This window comes from Myxine glutinosa, chromosome 6 (assembly GCF_964187855.1).
Source record: "Myxine glutinosa chromosome 6, kmMyxGlut1.1, whole genome shotgun sequence".
Taxonomy (NCBI): domain Eukaryota; kingdom Metazoa; phylum Chordata; class Myxini; order Myxiniformes; family Myxinidae; genus Myxine; species Myxine glutinosa.
Window position 1 is genome coordinate 180,007,768 of NC_136266.1, and position 15,398 is coordinate 180,023,165.

Sequence of the window (15,398 nt, forward strand, 5' to 3'; positions counted from 1 at the left end):
TATCCTTGTGACCTTGCCCCGATGCTTGCTTTGTCCTTCCTTCCCCACTCACGGCTTGTTCTTTTGGGTCTGGGGGGTGGGGGGAGGGAGTGTGCAGGTAGCCGCACTTGTGTGCCCGAGCCACCACTGCACAGCCTGCCTGGACTGGTACACTGCCTTATGGACCGCACGACCTGCGGCCTAGCACCACTTTATGGACCACACGTTTTTGTGGCCAAGCACCACACTAATGGACCCCACGTGTTGGGGCCTGGGCCCTCTGCTGGGACCGGCCATGATGGCCAGAGAAAAGTTTGCTTGTGGACCACGGTGAGGTGGCCCCCTTTGCCATACAGGTGGACCACCCGTAGTTGGCCCCTGTTGGCCATAAATAAAAAGTGGATGCATTGTGGGCCCTTTTTGTTATTTTCAAATAGGCAGCAAGCCTCAAGACCAAGTCAAGATCAGGAAACATCAGCCAGCAGAGCAGGAGCTGACAAGAAAGGTCATCAGTTTGTTTTTATTGGATGAAATGTGTGAAAATGAGCACTGGATGGTGCTTTGTGTGTTTTATGGTGCTTTGGTGCTTATTGGTGCTGATTGGTGATTTGGTGCTTTGTAATGCTCTTGTGCTCAGGGGTGCACTGCAATATCAATTGTGCATCCCCGGGCATTTGAGTGTGGTGTATTGGTGCAGTGCAGTGCATGCTCTTCCTCTTCTCAAAAGTTCATCATTTTGTCTCCCAAAATGACAGGTCCTGGGTTTGCGTGTAAATACCAAGTAGTGTCTTTGTAAATAATGCTCCCCACCATCAATCTTTAGTTTTGAAGACAATTCCGTGATTCGGTTATCCTGTGGGCGTGAATCTGTTAGATAGAATGCAACGCAGCAGGCAGGACATACTTAGTTGTTTTAAAAATGTCGCACTCAGGGTGAAGTTAATAGTAGAGGGTTACCACACCTGTGTCACACTAAGTTGAAGTTCTTTCGGGCCGTGACGGCCCTGGAGGTAATGAGGGTGCAGTGTTGTGGTTTTTAGAACCCTCCACTTTGTAAATATCTGTAATATTCCCTTATAAATAATCCCCTGTAAATATTCACATTTTTGGTGTGAAGGTCAAAGGTTGCACCCTAGTTAAGCCATGAGCAACACGTAGCACACCATAGGCTTCTTCTTTAGTTATTTCATTAGTATGTGTTTCAGGTAAGGATCTGTTTCCAATAGTTGAATCTGAGTTGTATTAATCAAATAACCTAGGCCCCTTCAATTATCCCCGATCTCTCTCTCTCCAAGTGCCAATAGCACCTTCAACGGGGCTTGTCCTTCCCAATGCTGCCACATAATCGTATTGCCGTCGTCGCTGCCTTTTGGTTATTCCTGCCTGCCGCCATAAGCCCCGTGGCAGAGTGGGAGAAGAAGGGAGGAGCGGCCAGGAACATAGGCGTGGCCCCATCAACGCGTCACGAGGGGAGGTACCAATGAACCCTCGCGACCAATCGGGGCGAGGCGTGTTCACGAGTAGGCGGAACGAATCGGACGCGGCTTGATACGCGAGGCTTGTAATAAAAGCGCCACCGCGGACTACTTCGGCAGATGCGGGGGAGATGATCAGATGATCGGCAGACACCTTGAGAGAACAGCGCAGAGACGGCAGATGATACGAACACTGCGCGGAGGATCGCTTGGAACGATCGTTTGATGCGAACTGCCGTTTGGTTTTGAGAGCGTTCGGCACGCTGTACGTATGCAACATTCCAGCCCCTCGCATATGTAAGGTCCGGTCACGCGCCAACAATACGCGAAGCTGCCTGCCGTTCTTCGCCTGCGGACCCGGAGCCTGGACGGATCCCATCGCCTGGAACCATCTGCCTGGACCTTCCTCCCCTACCAGCTACCATTCCGTGTGAGTCTGTCTGTTTGTCCTTGGGTCGTGATAAGTTAAGACTGTTTAGATAAGCTTGCCCTATGTCCTTTTATTTCCCTCTTTTGTATATTCTTGCCTTTCGTTTCCTCTTCATTATTGTATAATAAATCCTATGTTCTTTCTTTATCTGATTTCTTCTCATCCGATCGCTTTCATCCTGTCCCCAATGGAATATCGGTGGCACGATATAGGAACCGCTATAATCGGGTTTAGTCCTTTTGTTAACGGCTCGGATCGTGGATTGCTAAACCGCTCAGCAATTACCATCACATCCGCGGTTCGAGCAGGGACTCATCTCCCTGCTTTGCGGAGAGATTGGTGAAGGTATTTGGGAAACCGTTGACCAATCACCCTGGCTAATCTCACCCCGCAAAGGAGCGGGATAGTTCCAGGACCGGAGACGGCCAGCTTAACAAGATAAGGGGATTAACCCCCCCCCCCCCTTGCTAACGGGAGTGCCGTACTCTGAGATCCGCAACAATATATATATATATATTTATATATATATATATATATATATATATATATATATATATATGTATATATATATATATATATATATGTATATATATATATATATATATATATATATATATATATATATATATATATATATATATATATATATATATCGTTTTTGGCCTGAACTCTCTCAATGGTGAATAATCACTTGAAAACTTCTTGTATCCGGATCCACATTTGGATCACCAAACTCTAATCAATTATTTGTCCTTGTCACACCCCCAACCTGTCCACCAAATTTTATCCGAATCCATTCACAACTTTTTGGGATAGCCTGCTCACAGACAATCAGACAGGTGTGAAAACATAAAACCTCCATCCACCTTTGTTAGCAGAGGTAATGAAAGAAGAAGACAATCCTGTGTCCTGCCTTTATTGGAACTAAATCTGCTCTCGGCTGGGATCAAAGTCTCTCCTTAACCCCTTCAAAAAAGAAAAGAAGTGAAATCTCCTCTTTGTTTGTCTGTCTATCTCGTAAAAAAAAAACGGATTTCTGCCTAAAATCAGAACTTTGTCATGGCTGCATGTTGTCATTACCTTCGCAAAAGCGGAAGGTTATGTTTTGATCGCTGTGTATTTATTTGTATGTCTGTGTGTGTGTGTGTATGTTATTCGCATAACTCAAAAAGTATTCAACCGAATTGCATGAAATTTGGTGGGATGATTGGTTATTATACGGGACACATTTGATTAGATTTTGGGAGCAATCGGGTCAAAGGTCAAGGTCAAGGTCACGAAAAGGTCAAAATCGTATTTTTGTTGTTCTGTTCCCTACACTCCCATGCCAAGTACAGAACAGTAGCTGCGGCGAAGGTATGCGCTCTACCGAGTGCCCGTTCTAGTTTTCTCATGTTATAGGTTATTGATGAAAGCCAATTGTAACTAAAGGCTTGTGTTCACTCAGAGCAAAGGTTGAGAGACCCACAAGTAGAAAACTAACAGTTTCTAACAATACAACTGCAGAAAACGGCCACTCTCAAACCTGGAGCAAATTAAATCATGAGATGAAACAAAACCACCACTCAAGGAAATATAAAGAAAAGAAGAGTTGGGGAAGTACAATTTTGCCTATATATATATTGTGATGTTGTCCTCCTCCTTTTCCCTTTATAAGGGGTGAGGGTCCGATGGCACTGAGGTTCTGCCCTGCCTTGACCACGATTACTCCTCCACTCCCCTCGGTCCTCAGCCAACTCTCTCCACTCTCCAACCACCCCCACCTTTCTTATATCCCTCTTCACACAATCCTCCTATCTCAACCGTGGTCTACACATTTTCCTCCTACCTTGTTTCCTCAACCTGTCAACTCTCTTTGCTATTCTCTCTTCCCCTGCACACCAATCTCCTCCCTCAGTTCATACATTCTCCTTCTATTCAACCACCCTCTTCACTCCCACACTCCTCCTGATCCAGTTGTTCTCGCAAACCTGTAGCCTCTGTTGTTCGTTCTCTCTCGTTCGTTCGTTTTTCTTTCTTTCTCTCTCTCTTTCTCTTTCTCTCTCTCTCTCTCTCTCTCTCTCTCTCTCTCTCTCTCTCTCTCTCTCTCTCTCTCTCTCTCTCTCTCTTGTGTGTGTGTGTGTGTCACTGTTTCAGACTGTAAAGATAGGCCGGTGTTACACATGACAACAGGACCTTCCCTTTCAATCTCCTTGAAATCTTTGTCTGCCATTACACCCTCCATTGTGCTTCACTAATAAAACTCAACAACACATTTTCCATGATAGGTACCGCGGTGAGCACACGGAAGGGATAACTAGGGAGCTTTTTTGTTATGGGGAAAGAGGGCTGTTCTAGTCCTTTCATCCTTGCATACAATCATTGATGGTAAAGAACAACACATCGCAAACGAAAGGAGTTAAGAATAAACAAAGAAAGCAAATAGTATGTTGTGGTGCATGGAAACGGGTACACTGACCTTTTGCGAGTAAATTACTCTTCATCAAATGTAAAATCGGATGTAAGTGGTAAATATGTGATTGGAATTGCAGAAAAAACTAGAACAATGCGACTGTGTCACCAATATGCCTCCGCATAGTCCCACAACGAGTAGATGCCATCACTGCATATGTACGGGTAGGGAATTACGTTTGTGAAGTTTCGTGTTCATCGGATAAGGTTCGTTTTTCTATCCAAGATGGCTGCCAAACCACGTGACCTATGACATCATCATTTTCAAACTATATGCAACAGTGCTGTTAGATGATATTTGTAAAATTTTGCATCGATCGTGTGAGTGGTTTCAGAGATATAATTATTTAATATTTTCCTTCAATCCAATTTGGCTGCCAAACCATGTGACCTATTATGTCATAAATTTCATACTTCAATACAAATGGGTCATAGATCATGTGCTTGCAATTTCAGATTTTTAGGATAAGGAATTAGATTAACACATTTTTGGCTGGTATACCACTTCACTTATGATGTCATCATTATGAAGCTTTTGTTCCCCATTGGGAGTACTTGACATTGTGCCAAGTTTCAAATTTTTCCATTCATTGGTTTCCAAGAAATATTTTTTAATTATTTGCTTTTAATCCAAGATGGCTGTCATAGCACGTGACCTATGACGTCTCAATTATCACAAAAACATTTTGCATGGGTGTCACTCCAACCCTGAAAGTTTCGTCTCAATCGGACTTATGGTTGCTGAGAAAAACGAGGTTTAGCATGGACGGATGGAAGGATGGACGGACAACCCGAAAACATAATGCCTCCGGAGACTTTGTCGGCCGAGGCATAAAAACATTTATTTTAGTGAAGAAAAAGATCTTGTACGTTCTCTTTACGTTTGATGTGTTTGATAATTTCAAACAAATACGAAGCACGGCTAAAGTGTCCCAGCTTGATGAAGATGGCGAACAAAGGTGCTCGAGAGAATGTCGTCGTGAGCGAGACTATGCTGACAAATGTTTGACAAATCAATTAAAGGGACTTTTTTTTTATTTATCTTTAGAGGTTGTTTGTGGGAGATGGGATAAATCAATGGATCAATCCAATTATTAAATAGTGATTTTTATATCGAATCAGCAAAATCCCAAAGCGTTTTGTGTCTTAAGATGAATAAAGTAGCGGTTGTGGGTGGCAGTAAGTTCTGAAATGGAGGTAGGCATGTGTTTTCCTTCCGTTGATGTGATACTTATCAAGTCCAATTTCAGCTGTCCCAGAAATCCCATTCCATGTGATAGCAACAGAGTAATAGTGCATCAGCGACACCTTTTGGCGACAGAAGAAATCATAGATCTGGCAGCAAGCAAAGTGCGACCTCATGTGGCTTTCCGCGTAACTTTCCTAGCGAAGGAGCTCAAAACTTCAAAGTCCTAAAACTCCTTCCCGAGATCATTGAAACAAATAATGGAGACAGAAAATGAAGCTCAGTTTTTAAGATCGAGATCTTTAATGTGTTCTACGGACACAAAACGATGACAGTGAATTGCTCCACATTGTCTCTGGATGCAATGGTCTCCCGTCCGACACAAACAAACAGCACAACATTGTCATTCACATTTGAGTCAGGATTTGGTCCCAACAAGGCATTGTTGGACTCAAACTTTAGCAGCACACAGCATGACACAACAAAACAGCATCATGCCGGTTGGATGCGCTAATCACGATCTAATTCTGTCCGAAAACGTCAGTCCTCTAGACTGGTCCGCCATTATACAACGGCCGTAACACCAACGTCCTCATCTCAAGGTCCCTAACACCTGCTGGAGTCGGTTCTCCTCCGGCAAAGCATCTGGTGCCATCGGGTAAAAATGACGAAGACACCTGTCCGGCTGGAAAGCCTGGATGTCATGAAAGCACGTGGAACGTGAAGGAGAAACATCCAGAGATGCTCACACTGTAGGAAGAGTTTTGTGTCAAAAAAGCAGAAAAGAAGATCACGGTGGTTCCTGCAGGTTCGTGGAAAGTCACGTTTGGTGTTCTCAAACACCCGGTACACACATCAGTGACGCTTTCAACAGTGTTAGCCAATGTCTGGAAAGACTCCTGATGGTGGTCAGGCTGAGATCTGACTTGGGATTATCAAAAGGCAAATAAGGCAACAAAAGCAGCCTCTCTCTTCCTCAAACATCTACATTTTCCTCTTGATATCAGTTTCTCCACAAGATGTTTCCTTCTCCTTCTTTGTTCTGCCACGTGGTCAATGTGGGTCATGCAGGAGCAAGATATCATTGATCCCATATGACATTCTCATTCCATTTGCGCATATTCCCAGCCTTTTTCTGGTTTCAGAGGTGCGATGTCCAGGAGATGGAGAACACCTACAGGTCAGCGTCACAGTCAAAGGCCACTGCAGGTGGTGCGTGGTTCCTTTGCCGCTGCCCAGCTCTTCTTCGTTGCCTACTGCAGAAAAGGACAGAGTGGGTTAGGGTTATGGTTAGGGTTAGTTATTGTTAGGGCTAGGGTTGTCAGGGTTTTTTTTTTTTTTTTTGTATACAGAATCGAGGCTCGTGAAAGAGCTAACATTTATTTCACAAACAAATCAAACAGACAAACAAAATATATAAAAATAGGGAGCGGAAGACAAGATGGGGAGAGAAGGGGAAGCACACAAACACAACATTTGAGAGCAGGGATATGTGTGGGAGGGAGAGGGCTTTGGGGGAGGAGGCATGGGGAGGGGGGGGGGGGGAGGGGAGATGTATAAAACAAGGACTTCCAGGACAGAAGTTGGTATTTCAAAAAAGTGGATTTGGGGTGAAATTAGCGGGGGTAGAAAAGATCAAGGTTTTGGATGGGGGAAGATAAGAGATGGTGGTGAACAGCTGTTTTAAAGACCTGGAGGGTGGAGTGGGATTGAAGAGAGTGAGGGAGTTTGTTCCAGAGGCGGGAGAAAAGAGGAATGTAGGAGTGAAGGTGAGCAGAGAGTCTTGATTTTGGCAGTTTAACCATAAGAGGGTTGCAGGCAGATCTTGTGCGACCTGTAGGAATATTTGGGGGACAGAGCCCAGAGAGAGCTGGGGGGGCAAGGCCAGAGAGAAGTCGGTAGAAGACGGAAAGACCACCAACCTGCCTGCGGTGAGTGAGTGAAAGGCCCTTGGAGTTGGCTTCATCGCGGGAGATTCAAATGATTCTGAACGCTTTGGTTTCAACAGTGTGAAGACGAGCTAGGTGCGAGGCAGGAGCACCAGCCCAGAGGGGAGAGCAGTATTCCATTGAGCTGCGGATGAAAGCCTTGTATGTGGTGAGGAGCTCAGGTATGCCAAGGAAGGACTTCGCACGACGGAGGATGCCCAGTCAGCGACTGGCTTTGGAGGCCAAATTTGAAATGTGGTTTTCCCAGGAAAGATCATGGCAGATAGTGAGACCCAAAAGCTTGAGTAACTTCTTGGAGAGGATTATTCAGAAAGTGGATGGGAGGGTTGTCCAGTCGGTCTTTTCGGAGAGACATCGTAAGAGTGTGAGATTTGTCAGGATTGAAAGACATGTTCCACTTGTTTGCCCAGTCTGTGATTTTGTCCAGGTCTGCAGAGAGTGAGGAGGCTGCAGACTGCCGATCTGAGGGATGAGGAATGGAGCAACAGAGAGGAGAGTCGTCAGCAAAGAGATAGAGAGGATTTTCAAGAGAGTCAGAGAGATCATTGATGAAGGCCAGAAAAAGCACAGGACCCAGAACACTGCCTTGGGGAACTCCAACCTGAACAGGAAGAGGAGATGAGAGAAACCCATTCAGGGCCACACGTTGACCTCGACTAGAGAGGACGTCCGCCAGCCATGCGTGGAGATTTCCATGGATACCAAAGGAGGAGAGTTTGGTGAGCAGATCGGGGTGCCAGACCATATCGAAGGCACGTGATATGTCAAGGGAGACAGCTCTAATTTCCTGTTTGGCATTGAGGACCTCCATCCATTGTTGAGAAAGCAGAAGCAGCATGTCCAGAGTAGAGTGACCAGGTCTGAAACCAAATTGATGATCAGAGTTCAAGCCATTGGAGAAGGGGAAAGATTTCATATCCAAAGCAATGATGGATTCCATGACTTTGCTGATAATTGGGAGAAGGCTGATTGGTCTGTAGTTGCTAGGATCTGTTTTTGCACCTTTTTGTGCAAAGCGGTGATGTTGGCTGATTTCCAAGCAGATGGCAGATGACCTTGAGCAAAAGAGAGGGTGAAGAGAACAGAGAGAGGGAGTGAAAGAGCGGAAGAACAGGATTTTAGGACCCGTGGGCTGATGCTGTCAGGTCCAGTTGCAGAATCAGAGTCGAGGGTTGACAGAAACTTTTCCTCCTTGTCAGGAGGAAAGGACACAGAGTCCAGGAGCAGCTGGGTACGGTGGGTGCAGAGAGGGATCGGTTTGGGACACAAGATTTAGAGGCAAACACAGAGTTGAGGCATTCAGATTTTTCACGTGCGGAGTCAGCCGTGTAGCCGTTTGAGGTGAGGGAGGGGATGGAGGGGGAACAAACACCAGAAACAGATTTGACCAGACGCCACCAGGATTTGGAAGAGGGAGACAGATAAGAGAGTTCGGTCTTGAGAACGGAGAGATAATGTTTCCTGGCTCTCCTGAGGGTGGACACACACTTGTTTCGGGCTTTGTGAAAGGAAATGAGATTTCCTTCCATTGGATTTGCTTTCCAGGAGACGAAAGCAAGTTGTTTCTGGGCAACAGCCTCACCACAAGATTCCGTGTACCATGGACGGGAGGAAGCGTATGACAACTGAAGATGAGATGGGATAAATCTGTGCATGAGAGAGAGCAATTTACTTTGGAAGAATTCCCAGGATGAGTTAATGTCAGAGGCGGTAGAGATGGGAGACCAGTCCAGATGATTGATGGCTGCTTGAAGACCGTGCCAGTTGGCCTGAGTGAAATGCCAGACTCGTCGACGCTGAGGAGGCTCTCTGAGAATGGTCAGAGAGATGTCCACTTTAACAAGCACATGATCAGATGAGCCGATTGGAGCAGAAGAAGAGCAGCAGACATTTTCAGGGAAGTTAGTCATAACCAAGTCCAGAAGAGAAGATGCTCCGTTGACTGAGATCCGGGTCGGGAAATTGATAGATTGTGTCAGTCCCAGTGAGTCGCAGAAGTCCTTTGCTGAAGAGCCATGGCTGGTGAGAGAGGTACCCACACCCAGCCAACTGGCATGGTGACAATTGAAATCACCACATATGAGGAAGAGAGAGTTGGGATTGGTAGATGGAAGTTGGTCCATAATATTAGACAGCGAGATGTAGATGGAGTCATCACTGTTTGGTGGACTGTACAACACACATATGAACAAGAGGTGGGAGCGAAGGGGAAGCCGTAGCTAAAGGTATTCCTGGGAGTGAGGTGGAGAGATGGCAGTGCAGGACGAGTGAGGAAGAGAGTTTTTTTATAAAGATAGCAACCCCACGTCCAGGACGAGGCTCAGGTCTATCATACTGGAGGAGGGAGTAACCTGGGAGAGATACCAAGGAATCAGAGACATCATGAAGGAGGAAAGTTTCTGTTAAGCAGATCACGTCTGGTTTGTCAGAAGCAACCTGTATGGAGAGATCAGTCAAGTTTGAGCGAAGGCCCCAGATGTTTGAGGTCCATACCGTTAATGAAGAGGAAGGGGGAGCATCGGATACGGAACAGGGGGGGAGGGGTAGGGTAAGATGTGGAACAGGAGGAAGTGGTAGGGAGAGCTGTTGAAGGTGTGTCAGAGATTTCAGAATAGCTTGGAGAAAGGGAAGAATGGGGCGGACAAAAGGTTTGATGGTGATTGGGTGAGGCACAGTGAGGTGTTATTTGAGGAGGGGGAAGAGCGATTAGGGTTAGGGTTGTTAAGGTTGTTGTTAGGGATGTTGGGGTTGTTAGGATTGTTGAAGTTGTTGTTAGGGTTGTTGTTATGGTTGTTCAGGTTGTTGTTAGGGTTGTTCAGGTTGTTGTTAGGGTTGTTAAGGTTGTTGTTAGGGTTGTTAGGGTTAGGGTTAGGGTTCGGTTAGGATGATGAGAGATCAAAGGTCAGTGCCAATGCAGATTTGGATGGGTGAGCAAATAGTGATGAGATACATTTCACGCATTATTGGAAAAGGAAATGCGCGTCCAGTTCCTGACACTCCGAGGATATTCAGGTACAAATGCAGAAATGACCGGCTTAGATGAACAGGTGTAACACAATTGTGAGCAACAGAGAATTATTCACAATTACTATGGTAGGATCAGGATGAATTGCTTGTTCATCACGGACTGTGACTGTGACATATTTCAATCTCCTTAAGTGACTCACAGGTAGTTTTGGTGCGAATGGTAAAACTCACCAGGCCAAGCAGATCATGCAGACGAGGAAAGCAAGTAAGACTAGGCCCGCACCTGCCACTCCCCAGACCCATGTACTCAACCTCCCATCTGTGAATGAAGACAGTGGTCATGCTCACATAACTATTTAACGCTCTAGGACACCTGGTCAACATCGGTTAGATTTAAAATTTCCATGCAACAGGATAAAGACCCTCAGAAAATAGCAGGTGTGAATAGCAGGTGTGAATGTGTGTGAATAGCAGGTGTGAATAGCAGGTGTGAATGTGTGTGAATAGCAGGTGTGAATGGCATTGACCGCAAGAGAAGAGCTTCTGATTTCAACGATATTGAGGACTTTTAGAAGATTATCTCAGGCAATTTCAAGGTAACATGAAATACGACAATAAATGTCACCTGTTGGCGATTGTTTCCATGACATCCAACATTTATCACCATTGTTTAAACAAACCACATCACCATTTGCTCAAAAACAAATCCAACAGGTTCCTCAAGCCATGACAAAGGTTGAAAAGAAATTTGCCAAAATGTCAAGATGTTCGAGGTTTATACCTGGGCCATAAGGTTGCAAAGGCCATGACTGCAGGCGGTCGTCAGAGGCCCCGTTTCCACGCTCCCGACCCGGCCTGCTCACCGCAACTTCCGGTCCCGTCCCGTCCAGTCTTGTCCCGCGAGGCCACACCGCACGGCAGTGCTCCAGGTCACCGCGAGGCGTGTGGATTGCTTGGTATCCATCCTCACATGCGCACATCCCTCCCTGATATGAACAAAGAAACAAGAGCGACTGGTCATGCAGAACAGTGTGAGCAATACAATTTGATGAAGGGTGCATGACATGCTCACAAAAACAAGTCAATGAGTCATGCAGGTGCTGAAATGTGGGACATATTACCAATTGAATATAACTGTACCTTCACATCCATTGATCAGAGCACACCTGGTTGATCTCAAGCATATCCTCGGCCCATGTACAAAATGTCACCACACTTTCATTATTCTCACTTCCTCTTTCCCATCCTCTATAGTCTATGTTGTCGACCACACTTCCTCCCACATCTCCCATGGCTCCTTCCCTTTCTTGCAACTTTCTTACTTTTCATATTTTCTTACTTTCCCTTCCATCATGCGTATTGACCGATTTACTACCATGTTCCCTATACAGCAGGAGACGGGGTTTTGTAATCACTCCTGTGTGTGTGTGTGTGTGTGTTTCTGTGTGTGGGTGTTTGTGTGTGTGTGTGTTTCTGTGTCTGTGTTTCTGTGTCTGTGTCTGTGTGTGTATCTCTGTGTGTGTGTGTGTGTGTGTGTGTCTCTCTGTGTGTGTGTGTGTGTGTGTGTGTGTGTGTCTCTCTGTGTGTGTGTGTGTCTGTGTGTTTCTGTGTGTGTGTGTGTGTGTCTGTGTGTGTGTGTGTGTGTGTGTCTGTGTGTGTGTCTTTGTGGCTGTGTGTGTGTGTGTGTGTCTCTGTGTGTGTGTGTGTCTTTGTGGCTGTGTGTGTGTGTGTGTGTCTCTGTGTGTGTGTGTGTCTTTGTGTGTGTGTGTGTGTGTGTGTGTGTGTGTGTGTGTGTGTGTGTGTGTGTGTGTGTGTGTGTGTGTGTAGAAAGACTACCAACCTGCCTGCGGTGAAAGAGTGAAAGGCTCTCTTCTCATTAATTGACCAATTTAATTTTCATCCAATTGACCTGAAATTTTTAATAATTTGCATATTAGGTCACTGAATTGTTTGACCAATCAAAAGCTAGAAGCTGATTTTTTTATATATATATTTTTAGATGTATAGCTCAAAGGTCAAGCCTGCATAAAATCATCAATTTTCATTTTGTATTCTTTTAAACTGTTTTCGTTATTTGTGCAAACGGCCGCAGCCGGGCTCTGCATTTTCAGATGCTGTCCAGTTATAAAGCTGCTTCCAAAGCCGATCGTCCTTCACTATGTGATGCTGAAACATCTGGGGGCTTCTTCAATCCTACAAACATCTCTTAATAGGATGTTGGATATGACTCACCGATCCTCCTTTCTGGACCTGGTAATGATCATCTTTCCATCCGACATCTGCTCCTCTTTCACCATGCTTGGCTCCTCTGATGTGCTTGTAAAAGCACAAATCTTTCTGGCTGTAGTTAAAAAGCCACCACAGAGCCAGAGTCTAGTTATTTGATCAGGTTGACTGGCAAGGTTTGAAATCTTCTTGCAAAATGATTGGTTTTCCATGTCCAATGCATTAGATAATGACTCTGCATGGGAAAGATTTCATAAAATCTTTCCCTTTGTCTCTGTCATGCATGCACATGCATGTGCACGTGCATGCAGATGCACTGGACTCACGTTTAATCCATACCTGTCCTCTAGGACATGACACAGTGACACACTGAGCCCGAGGTGCGAGGTAGGATTTAGTGTGCTATAGCCCAGAGGATTGATCGATATATCAAGCCCTCGTTTTCTCATCACAGAAGGATAACCTGATTGAGGGTAACCAGAGACCATTCCACAAGACTCCCAACAAAGACGTGTCCATCCGCAGTTAAGCCAGAAAACATTATTTGGCAAACATTAAGTCTGAGCTCTCCAACCCACCTCCTTCAAAATATTGGTGACACCTTGATAAGTCTGTCTCTCGTGTCTTCCCTCCTCAATCCCCTCCATCACCTCAAATGCCATAACAGCTGACCCTGCACATAATTCAGTGTCTGCCTTTGAAGCGTGTGTACCTAATCCATACCTTTGCACCCCACCATGTACCTTTGTACCCATTACCTCCTGGAAACTTTATTTTTCACCCACAAAGGTTGAGAAAGTTCTGGAGAGCCTTGACTTTGCCTTTGTTATGGTCCAGATGGCATCAGTATCTGTGCTCTCAAATCCTGTTCAGTGGCTTTCGCTTATCCTATGCTTGCTATATCTAGCCTGTCCTTCACCTAGCTCACCTTCCATCTGCTTGGGAGACAGCCAACATAACTTCAATAGACATGAATTGTGCAAAAACAGATCGTCTTAAGTACAGACTGGTTCGGTTACTTCCAAGTTTAAGCAAAGTCATGGAGCCCATCATTGCAGCTGTCATCAAGCTTATCCTTTTCTCATTCAGCCTGATCTCTGACCATCAATTTGGATTCTGTCCCAACCACTCAACTTTGGATGTTCTGCCACTTATCTCTCAACAATCGATGGAGGCCCTGAATCTCATAACCTTGAATCCCGAGGGTTAGGGCAATTTCTCTTGACATATCTCACGATGTCGCACAGTCTGGCTCCCTGCCGTGCTGGCCAAGCTTTCTGCCTATGGCATTCAAGACCATCGTGTTTCCTGGGGTACTGACTTCTTCCATTCATGCAGGCAGCCCATGTCTCTCTATCCGCTCGTGCGTACATTATTTCCCAGTAAAGGCTGGAATACCCCAAGGCAGCTTCTTGGGTCCAGTCAAGATATAAACCACTATTAATGACCAATTTAATGATCTGGAAACTATTTTCCTTTTCGCAGACGACTCCACATTATATTGTACAATTAACAATCCCACCATGCAACATGCCCAGCAACAGCAGCATCCCTCCCTGCTGACCCGAATTGCATCAAATCCCAGTCAAACACTTGCAACATGTCTTTAAATCCTGACATCTCACATTCTTATCCTCTGAAGAAGAAGTCAACTTAATTGACCTCACCTGGGTAGCTGCAGATACTGCTTGTGTCAAGTCTTTCTTTGGTAAATCTTAATTTCTCCCATCCTACTAGGTCTATGTCCACAGCTCAATGGAGTACCGCTCTCCCAGATGGAATAAATGATGAAGCGAATGAAGAGTAATAATGAGGACTGTGCAGGAGTAGAATGTCATGCAAAGAGCTTCCTAAGATGCTGCTATTTCCAACAACAACAACAACAACAACAAGAGGGAGAATTGCTTTGCAATGTATGTCCCCTACTGGTGATATTTTGTAAGTCCAAAAAGGGCATAACTGAAAAATTGGTGAAACGCCCCGAAGCTCAAACCTGTTCTGTAACTTGTCATAATAATAAAATAAAGATGAATAAAGAAATAATATTATGATAAAGTCATAATAAAACCATGTACCACGTTTTAGTTGAATATGTATGGGAAAAAAGACTGGAAAACCACAGTTGGGACTGACAAGATGGACAAACGGATGATCGGACGGACAGACGGAGAGCAAACCTCTAGTCCCCTCCAGTGAAACCGGTAGAGGACTAATAATATTGAGAACAGTAAGATCATAACATGAGAAAAATAAAAACAGGAAACAACATTAGGTAAAAGGTCCAGAAACATGACAGATAGGTAAGAAGAAGAAGAAGAAGAAAGCAATTTTAAAACTGCACAAATGGTGGAAAAAAATCTCCTGTATTTGGAAGCTAATGGAAATTTCCATCCAATGGACATTTACAAGTTTCACATTTTTCTTTCAGCTTCACCTCCTCCTGGGCTGAGAAAGGAAGCTGCTCAGGTGAGCGTGAGTGCAAATTACAGCGATGCGATGACCCGTGCAGAGGATAACGGGCTTGTAGAGGAGAAAACTCAAATAACCAACGGTGCACCTGAAGGCCTAAGGAAATGGCTGTAACTTCACCTCACAGTGCTGGCAGAGAAAGAACAGCAGGCAATGTTCGTCACCTGCACCACCATGTTAAATTGAGATCACAATGGCCAAACAACTCTACAGCAAGGTAGAAAAGAAAATGAAACGATAACCTAGAAAGGATTTGCAAAATAATG

The 15,398-nt window shown here is 45.0% G+C and overlaps 1 protein-coding gene across 1 annotated transcript in view; it reads right to left on the reverse strand.

The window, feature by feature from the left end:
* Positions 1 to 5,820: 5,820 nt before the first annotated feature.
* The window catches only part of LOC137429512 (thrombospondin type-1 domain-containing protein 7A-like), a 665,061-nt gene continuing 655,483 nt past the window's right edge, over positions 5,821 to 15,398 (reverse strand). The window contains exons 20-22 of the mRNA XM_068119458.2: positions 11,219 to 11,423; positions 10,669 to 10,756; positions 5,821 to 6,777 (exon numbers count right to left, since the gene is read on the reverse strand). The gene's annotated coding sequence lies outside the window, so the exon portion shown is untranslated. The remainder of the gene's footprint in view (positions 6,778 to 10,668; positions 10,757 to 11,218; positions 11,424 to 15,398) is intronic.